Raw genomic sequence first — 8,187 nt, forward strand, 5'->3', positions numbered from 1 at the left:
GCCCTGAAAAAGGTGCCTGTTGAAACTTTATCCTTTTGGACACTAATTCGTGATTGTCTGGACTTTGATAATGATGAATTAAAACGTTTAGGAAATTTATTAAAACAGGAAGAAAAATCCTCTACATGTTCCTGATCCGGAACCCAGGTATGCTGTTCCCAAGGGAGTTGAAGGCGACCCTCTACCGTTTTCTAAATTATCGCGTCCTTCAGATAATGATGATTCATTTTCATCCACAGATGAGGTGGAATTAGACGAAGAAGCTGCTAAATACCATCAAGAAGACTGGGGTTTTTTAGCACAAGAAAAGGGGGCGTCAACATCTAAAGATGATTTGATTGAATGTTTAAAAAACCTCACTGTTGCTTTACAGAATTCAGGAATTAAGCTTCCCATTAGCAACTCTAAATCTCCTTCTGCTCCGCCTCTGCCCCCTGCCTATGCTCCTTCCATTATAGCAGGTCTCGATCCCCCTCCGGGGCCTCCTCCTCCTCCTCCTCCATCTGAGATTATGTCTCCGCTGGCAAAAGGCATTGAAACAAGCACAACGACTTGGTGAGGTCGTCTCCGACTTTTCTTTTGCTTTTCCTGTCTTTGAAAATAACAACCAGCGTTTTTATGAAGCTCTGCCTTTTAAACAATTAAAAGAGTTAAAGATTGCTTGCTCACAATACGGTCCTACCGCTCCATTCACTATTGCTATGATAGAAAGTTTGGGTACTCAAAATCTACCCCCAAATGATTGGAAACAAATAGCTAGGGCCTGTCTTTCGGGGGGAGATTATTTACTATGGAAATCTGAATATGCTGAACAGTGTGCTCGTATAGCCGATGTCAATCAGCAACAAGGTATACAGACTTCCTACGAAATGTTGGCTGGTGAAGGTGCTTTCCAGGCTACTAATACTCAACTTAACTTTTTACCTGGTGCATATGCACAAATATCAAATGCGGCTCGACAGGCATGGAAAAAACTTCCTAACTCCAGTATTAAGACAGAAGATCTCTCAAAAGTCCGACAGGGACCTGATGAGCTTTATCAGGACTTCGTGGCACGGCTCTTAGATACTATAGGTAAGATAATGTCAGATGAAAAGGCTGGGATGGTATTTGCAAAACAATTGGCTTTTGAAAACGCTAACTCTGCCTGTCAAGCTGCTTTACGACCTTATCGAAAAAAGGGAGATCTGTCTGATTTTATTCGCATTTGTGCTGATATTGGACCCTCCTACATGCAAGGTATTGCTATGGCAGCGGCATTACAAGGAAAAAGCATTAAAGAGGTACTTTTTCAGCAACAAGCCAAGAACAAGAAAAGATATCAAAAGTCAGGTAATTCGGGTTGCTTTGTTTGTGGTCAACCTGGCCATCGGGCTGCAGTGTGCCCTCAAAAACGACAAATCCCTGCTAATACTCCTAATTTATGCCCACGATGTAAAAAAGGAAAGCATTGGGCACGGGATTGTCGTTCCAAAACGGATGTTCAAGGTAATCCTTTACCCCCGGTTTCGGGAAACTGGGTGAGGGGCCAGCCCCTGGCCCCGAAACAATGTTATGGGGCAACACTGCAGGTTCCAAAAGAACCATTGCAGACCTCTGTCAAGCCACAAGAGGCAGCGCAGGATTGGACCTCTGTGCCACCTCCTACACAGTATTAACACCCGAGATGGGGGTTCAAACCCTTGCCACAGGAGTGTTTGGGCCTTTACTTCCAGGAACTGCTGGATTGCTTTTAGGGCGCAGCAGTGCGTCTTTAAAAGGAATACTTATTCATCCTGGTGTGATTGACTCTGATTATACAGGAGAGATAAAAATATTAGCCTCCGCTCCTAACAAAATTATTGTGATTAATGCAGGACAACGTATAGCTCAACTTCTTTTAGTTCCATTAGTTATACAAGGAAAAACAATTAACCGAGATCGTCAAGAAAGAGGCTTCGGGTCCTCTGACGCCTATTGGGTGCAAAATGTTACCGAGGCACGACCAGAACTTGAGCTACGCATTGATGGTAAGCTTTTCCGCGGAGTGCTTGATACAGGGGCCGATATTAGCGTTATTTCTGAAAAATACTGGCCTACTACATGGCCTAAACAAATAGCTATTTCCACTCTTCAGGGTATTGGCCAAACTACCAATCCAGAACAAAGTTCGTCCCTTCTTACTTGGAGGGATAAAGATGGCCATACAGGCCAATTTAAGCCTTATATTCTGCCCCATCTTCCAGTTAATCTATGGGGGCGTGATATATTAAGCAAAATGGGTGTTTATTTATATAGTCCTTCACCCACCGTAACAGAATTAATGTTGGATCAGGGCTTACTCCCAAACCAAGGTTTGGGTAAACAACATCAAGGCATCATTTTACCCCTTGATTTAAAATCTAATCAAAGTCGAAAGGGCTTGGGGTGTTTTCCCTAGGGACCTCTGATTCTCCTGTGACACATGCCGATCCTATTGATTGGAAATCTGAGGAACCGGTATGGGTCGATCAGTGGCCCCTAACACAAGAGAAACTTTCTGCCGCACAACAGCTGGTGCAGGAACAGCTGAGACTTGGGCATATTGAACCTTCTACCTCTGCATGGAATTCCCCAATTTTTGTTATCAAAAAGAAGTCAGGAAAATGGAGGTTGCTACAAGACCTTCGTAAGGTAAATGAAACGATGATGCATATGGGAGCCCTACAACCTGGGTTGCCCACTCCTTCTGCTATATCTGACAAATCCTATATCATTATTATAGATTTAAAAGATTGTTTTTACACTATTCCTCTTGCACCTCAAGATTGTAAAAGATTTGCCTTTAGTTTGCCCTCTGTTAATTTTAAAGAACCTATGCAACGCTATCAATGGAGAGTCCTCCCACAAGGAATGACTAATAGCCCTACGTTATGTCAAAAATTTGTTGCTACAGCATTAGCTCCCGTTCGTCAACGTTTTCCTCAGTTATATTTAGTTCATTATATGGATGATATATTACTAGCTCATGCTGACGAACATCTATTGTATCAAGCTTTTTCTATTCTAAAGAAACACTTGAGTCTTAATGGTCTTGTCATAGCTGATGAAAAAATTCAAACTCATTTTCCCTATAATTATTTGGGTTTCTCCTTATATCCTCGCGTTTATAATACCCAATTAGTAAAATTACAGACTGACCATTTAAAAACTCTAAATGATTTTCAAAAACTTCTAGGAGACATTAATTGGATACGCCCTTATTTAAAACTACCCACTTATACCTTGCAGCCTTTATTTGATATCCTTAAAGGTGACTCTGACCCTGCGTCACCCCGAACACTTTCTTCAGAAGGACGATCAGCCTTACAATCAATAGAAGAAGCTATTAGACAACAACAGATTACTTATTGTGATTACCAACGGCCATGGGGTTTGTATATACTTCCTACCCCTCGAGCACCTACAGGAGTTCTTTATCAAGATAAACCTTTGCGATGGATATATCTATCTGCTACTCCAACCAAACATCTGCTCCCTTACTATGAGCTCGTTGCAAAAACTGTAGCAAAAGGACGTCATGAGGCCATCCAATATTTTGGTATGGAACCCCCTTTCATTTGTATTCCTTATGCTTTAGAACAACAAGATTGGCTTTTTCAATTTTCAGATAACTGGTCTATAGCTTTTGCAAACTACCCAGGACGGATTACTCATCATTATCCTTCTGATAAATTGTTACAATTTGCTAGCTTTCATGCCTTTATTTTTCCCAAAATAGTCCGCCGACAACCCATTCCTGAAGCGACACTTATATTTACAGATGGATCTTCTAATGGTACTGCAGCTTTAATTATTAACCATCAAACTTATTATGCACATACCAGTTTCTCTTCTGCCCAGGTTGTGGAATTATTTGCAGTCCATCAAGTATTGCTAACTGTATCCACTTCCTTCAATGTATTTACAGAGAGCTCCTATGTGGTCGGTGCCCTACAGATGATTGAAACTGTTCCAATTATCGGCACAACCTCTCCTGAAGTTCTTAACTTATTTAAATTAATTCAACAGGCCCTCCACCGTCGTCAATACCCGTGTTTCTTTGGGCATATTCGTGCGCATTCCACCCTTCCTGGTGCCTTAGTACAAGGCAATCACACTGCGGACGTTCTTACTAAACAAGTGTTTTTTCAATCAGCTATCGATGCAGCCAAAAAATCTCACAACTTACATCATCAAAATAGTCATTCTTTACGGTTACAATTTAAGATTTCCCGTGAAGCTGCACGACAAATCGTAAAATCTTGCTCTACCTGTCCTCAATTCTTTGTTCTCCCTCAATATGGTATTAACCCTCGAGGTTTACGCCCTAATCATCTCTGGCAAACAGATGTCACTCACATTCCTCAATTTGGGCGTCTTAAATATGTTCATGTCTCTATTGACACCTTTTCTCATTTTCTCATGGCCTCCCTTCATACTGGAGAATCAACCCGTCATTGTATTCAACATTTGCTCTTTTGCTTTTCTATTTCAGGAATCCCACAAACCCTTAAAACAGATAATGGACCTGGTTATACTAGCCGTTCTTTTCAACGTTTTTGTCTTTCTTTTCAAATTCATCATAAAACAGGCATTCCATATAACCCACAGGGACAAGGTATTGTGGAACGAGCCCATCAGCGTCTCAAACATCAACTATTAAAACAAAAAAAGGGGAATGACTTGTATAGCCCCTCACCGCATAATGCCTTGAATCATGCTCTTTATGTTCTAAATTTTTTAACTTTAGATGCAGAAGGCAATTCAGCAGCCCAACGTTTTTGGGGAGAACAGTCCTCATGCAAAAAACCACTCGTACGATGGAAAGATCCACTTACCAATCTGTGGTATGGGCCAGACCCTGTATTAATATGGGGACGCGGGCATGTTTGTATTTTTCCACAGGATGCCGAAGCACCGCGCTGGATCCCGGAGAGGCTGGTACGCGCGGCGGAGGAACTCCCTGACACATCAAATGCACCACATGACACTGAGCGAGCCCACGAGTGAGCTGCCTACCCAAAGGCAGATTGAGGCGTTGATGCGATATGCTCAGAATGAGGCTCATGTACAACCTCCGGTGACGCCTACCAATATACTGATCATGTTATTATTATTATTACAGCGGATACAAAACGGGGCGGCTGCGGCTTTTTGGGCATACATTCCCGATCCACCTACGATTCAATCATTAGGATGGGATAAAGAAGTAGTACCTGTCTATGTCAATGATACAAGTCTTTTGGGAGGAAAATCAGATATTCATATTTCTCCCCAGCAAGCTAATATCTCTTTTTATGGTCTTACTACACAATATCCTATGTGCTTTTCTTATCAATCACAACATCCCCACTGTATACAGGTGTCAGCTGATATATCCTATCCTCGAGTGACTATTTCTGGCATTGATGAAAAAACCGGAAAAAGATCGTACCGTGACGGAACCGGACCTCTCGACATTCCGTTTTGCGACAAACATCTAAGCATCGGCATAGGAATAGACACTCCTTGGACTTTATGTCGAGCCCGGGTTGCATCGGTGTACAACATTAACAATGCCAATACCACCTTTTTATGGGATTGGGCACCTGGGGGAACACCTGATTTCCCTGAAAATCGAGGACAGCATCCACCCATTTTCTCTGTAAACACTGCTCAAGTATATCAAGCAGAACTGTGGAAACTTTTGGCTGCTTTTGGTCATGGCAATAGTCTATATTTACAATCCAATATTAGTGGGAGTAAATATGGTAATGTAGGAGTTACAGGGTTTTTATATCCCAGAGCTTGTGTCCCTTATCCATTCATGCTGATACGAGGCCATATGGAAATAACACTGTCATTGAATATTTATCATTTAAATTGTTCTAATTGCATACTTACCAATTGCATAAGAGGTGTTGCTAAAGGAGAACAAGTTCAGAGTATTAGTTTCCGCATGAAAATCCAATGTCATGCTAATTATAAGTGGATTTGTGTTACAAAAAAGGCTTATAATGCATCTGATTTTCCGTGGGATAAGGTGAAAAAACATCTACAAGGAATATGGTTTAATACTAATGTGTCTCTAGATCTATTGCAATTGCATAATGAAATTCTTAATATTGAAAATTCTCCAAAAGCTACTTTGAACATAGCTGATACTGTTGATAATTTTTTACAAAATTTATTTTCTAACTTCCCTAGCCTTCATTCACTGTGGCGTAGCATAATTGCTGTGGGCGCGGTTCTGACTGTTGTGCTTATATTGATTTGTTTAGCTCCTTGCCTTATTCGTAGCATTGTTAAAGAATTTTTACATATGAGAGTTCTGATACATAAAAACATGTTGCAACACCGACATCTTATGGAGCTTTTAAAAAATAATAAAGAGAGGGGAGCTGCGGGGGACTGCCCGTGAAGGGTTAAGTCTTGGGAGCTGCTCGGCGTTATGCAGAGCCCTAGGACATGTTCCTAAGCTCCCTGTCCCGCCCCCCTGAAGAATTTATTACCCTTAAGGCTCCAGGACGTTTGGTTCTTGCAACATTTCATAGAAGATAGATTAGCTTATTGATAGAAGATAGATTATCTATTTGTGATGTACACAACGGTAAGGGTCTTGTGATTGTATTTGGAGATTAAGAACAATCTTGTGAATGTCAGAAGTCACGTACTTTATCCTATATATACTGCAGCACAATAAAGGAAGGCATCAGCCATTTTGGTCTGATCCTCTCAACCCCATCTTTCGTCTCTCTCTTATTTTTCTTAGCGGGGACGCTCCGTTTTCTCCCTATGCAGGTGTGACTCTTGCTTGTGCTGGCCGCGGCACTATTTTTAATTTTTTAAATTTTCCATACTGCTTTCTGTAATAGCTGCAGCAATTTACATTGCCATCAGCAATATACAAGGGTTCTCTTTTCCCCACATCCTTGCCAGCATTTGTTATATCTTGTCCTTTTAATGACAACCATTCTAACAGATGTGAGATAATATCTCATTGTGATTTTAATTTACATCTCCCTGATGATTAAGTACCTCTTTATGTAGCTGCTTGCCATTTTTGGAAAAAAAGTCTATTCTGTTCCTTTGCCTATTTCTTAATCTTTTTTTTTTTTTTTTTGCTATTGAGTTATATGTGTTTTTTATAGATATATTTTTTATATAAACTCCTTATTGTTATGTGGTTTGGAAATATTTTCTCCCATTATGTTCATTGCCTTTTCACTTTGTTGGTCATTTCTCTCGACTTGCAGAAGGTTCTTGGTTTGATGTAATCTCACTTGTCTATTTTTGTTTTTGTTGCTTGTGCTTTTGGTGACACATTCATAAAATCATTGCTAAGGCTAATGTTAAACAGCTTTTTTCATTATGCTTACTTTTAGGGGTTTTATAGTTTCAGATCTTACATTTAGGTCTTTAATTCATTGTAAGTTAATTTTTGTGATTGGTATAAGATAGAGTTTCATCATTTTGCATATCAATATCTTATCTCCCAATGCTACTTATAAAAGAGACTATATTTTCTCCATTAAGTATTCTTGGCATCCTTGTCGAATATTGGTTGACCCCTTTAGCATGGATTTATAGCCATGATATAATTTATATTCATGAGCTCTCAGTTCTATATGTTTCTTTTTGTGCCAGTACCATATTGTTTTGAGTCTTATAGTTTGAGTCTTATAGTTTGAGTCTTATAGTTTGAGTCTTATAGTTTGAGTCTTATAGTTTGAGTCTTATAGTTGAGTCTTATAGTTTGTAACAGTTTAACCTCAGGAAGCATGATGTCTCCAGCTTTCTTTTTATTTCACAGGAAAGCTTGGGCTATTTGGGTCTTCTGTGGTTTCATACCAACTTGAGGATTATTTTTTCTATTTCTGTGAAAGGTGTCATTAGACTCAATAGGTATTGCGTTGAATCTTAGAAATATAGACTTTGGGAAAATGTTAATTCTTTCAGTCCTTGAACACAGGGAATCTTTCTATTATTTATTTCCTCTTTCATTTCCTTTATCAGTGTTTTATAGTTTTCAGTGTTCTGCTCTTTCACTTCCTTAGCTAAATTTATTCCTAAATATATTACTGTTTTTGTTGTGATAGTAAGTGGAATTGTTTTCATTTTATTTTCAGATGATTTGTTACTAGTGTATAAAAACACAACTGATTTCTGTGTGTTGTTCTTATATCCTGCAACATTACTACATTTTTA

The 8,187-nt window shown here is 39.6% G+C and overlaps 1 pseudogene; it reads left to right on the forward strand.

Annotated features, from left to right (window-relative positions):
* Window positions 1,550-5,010, forward strand: LOC108636274 (annotated as a pseudogene).

Source organism: Capra hircus, chromosome 6 (assembly GCF_001704415.2).
Source record: "Capra hircus breed San Clemente chromosome 6, ASM170441v1, whole genome shotgun sequence".
Lineage (NCBI taxonomy): Eukaryota > Metazoa > Chordata > Mammalia > Artiodactyla > Bovidae > Capra > Capra hircus.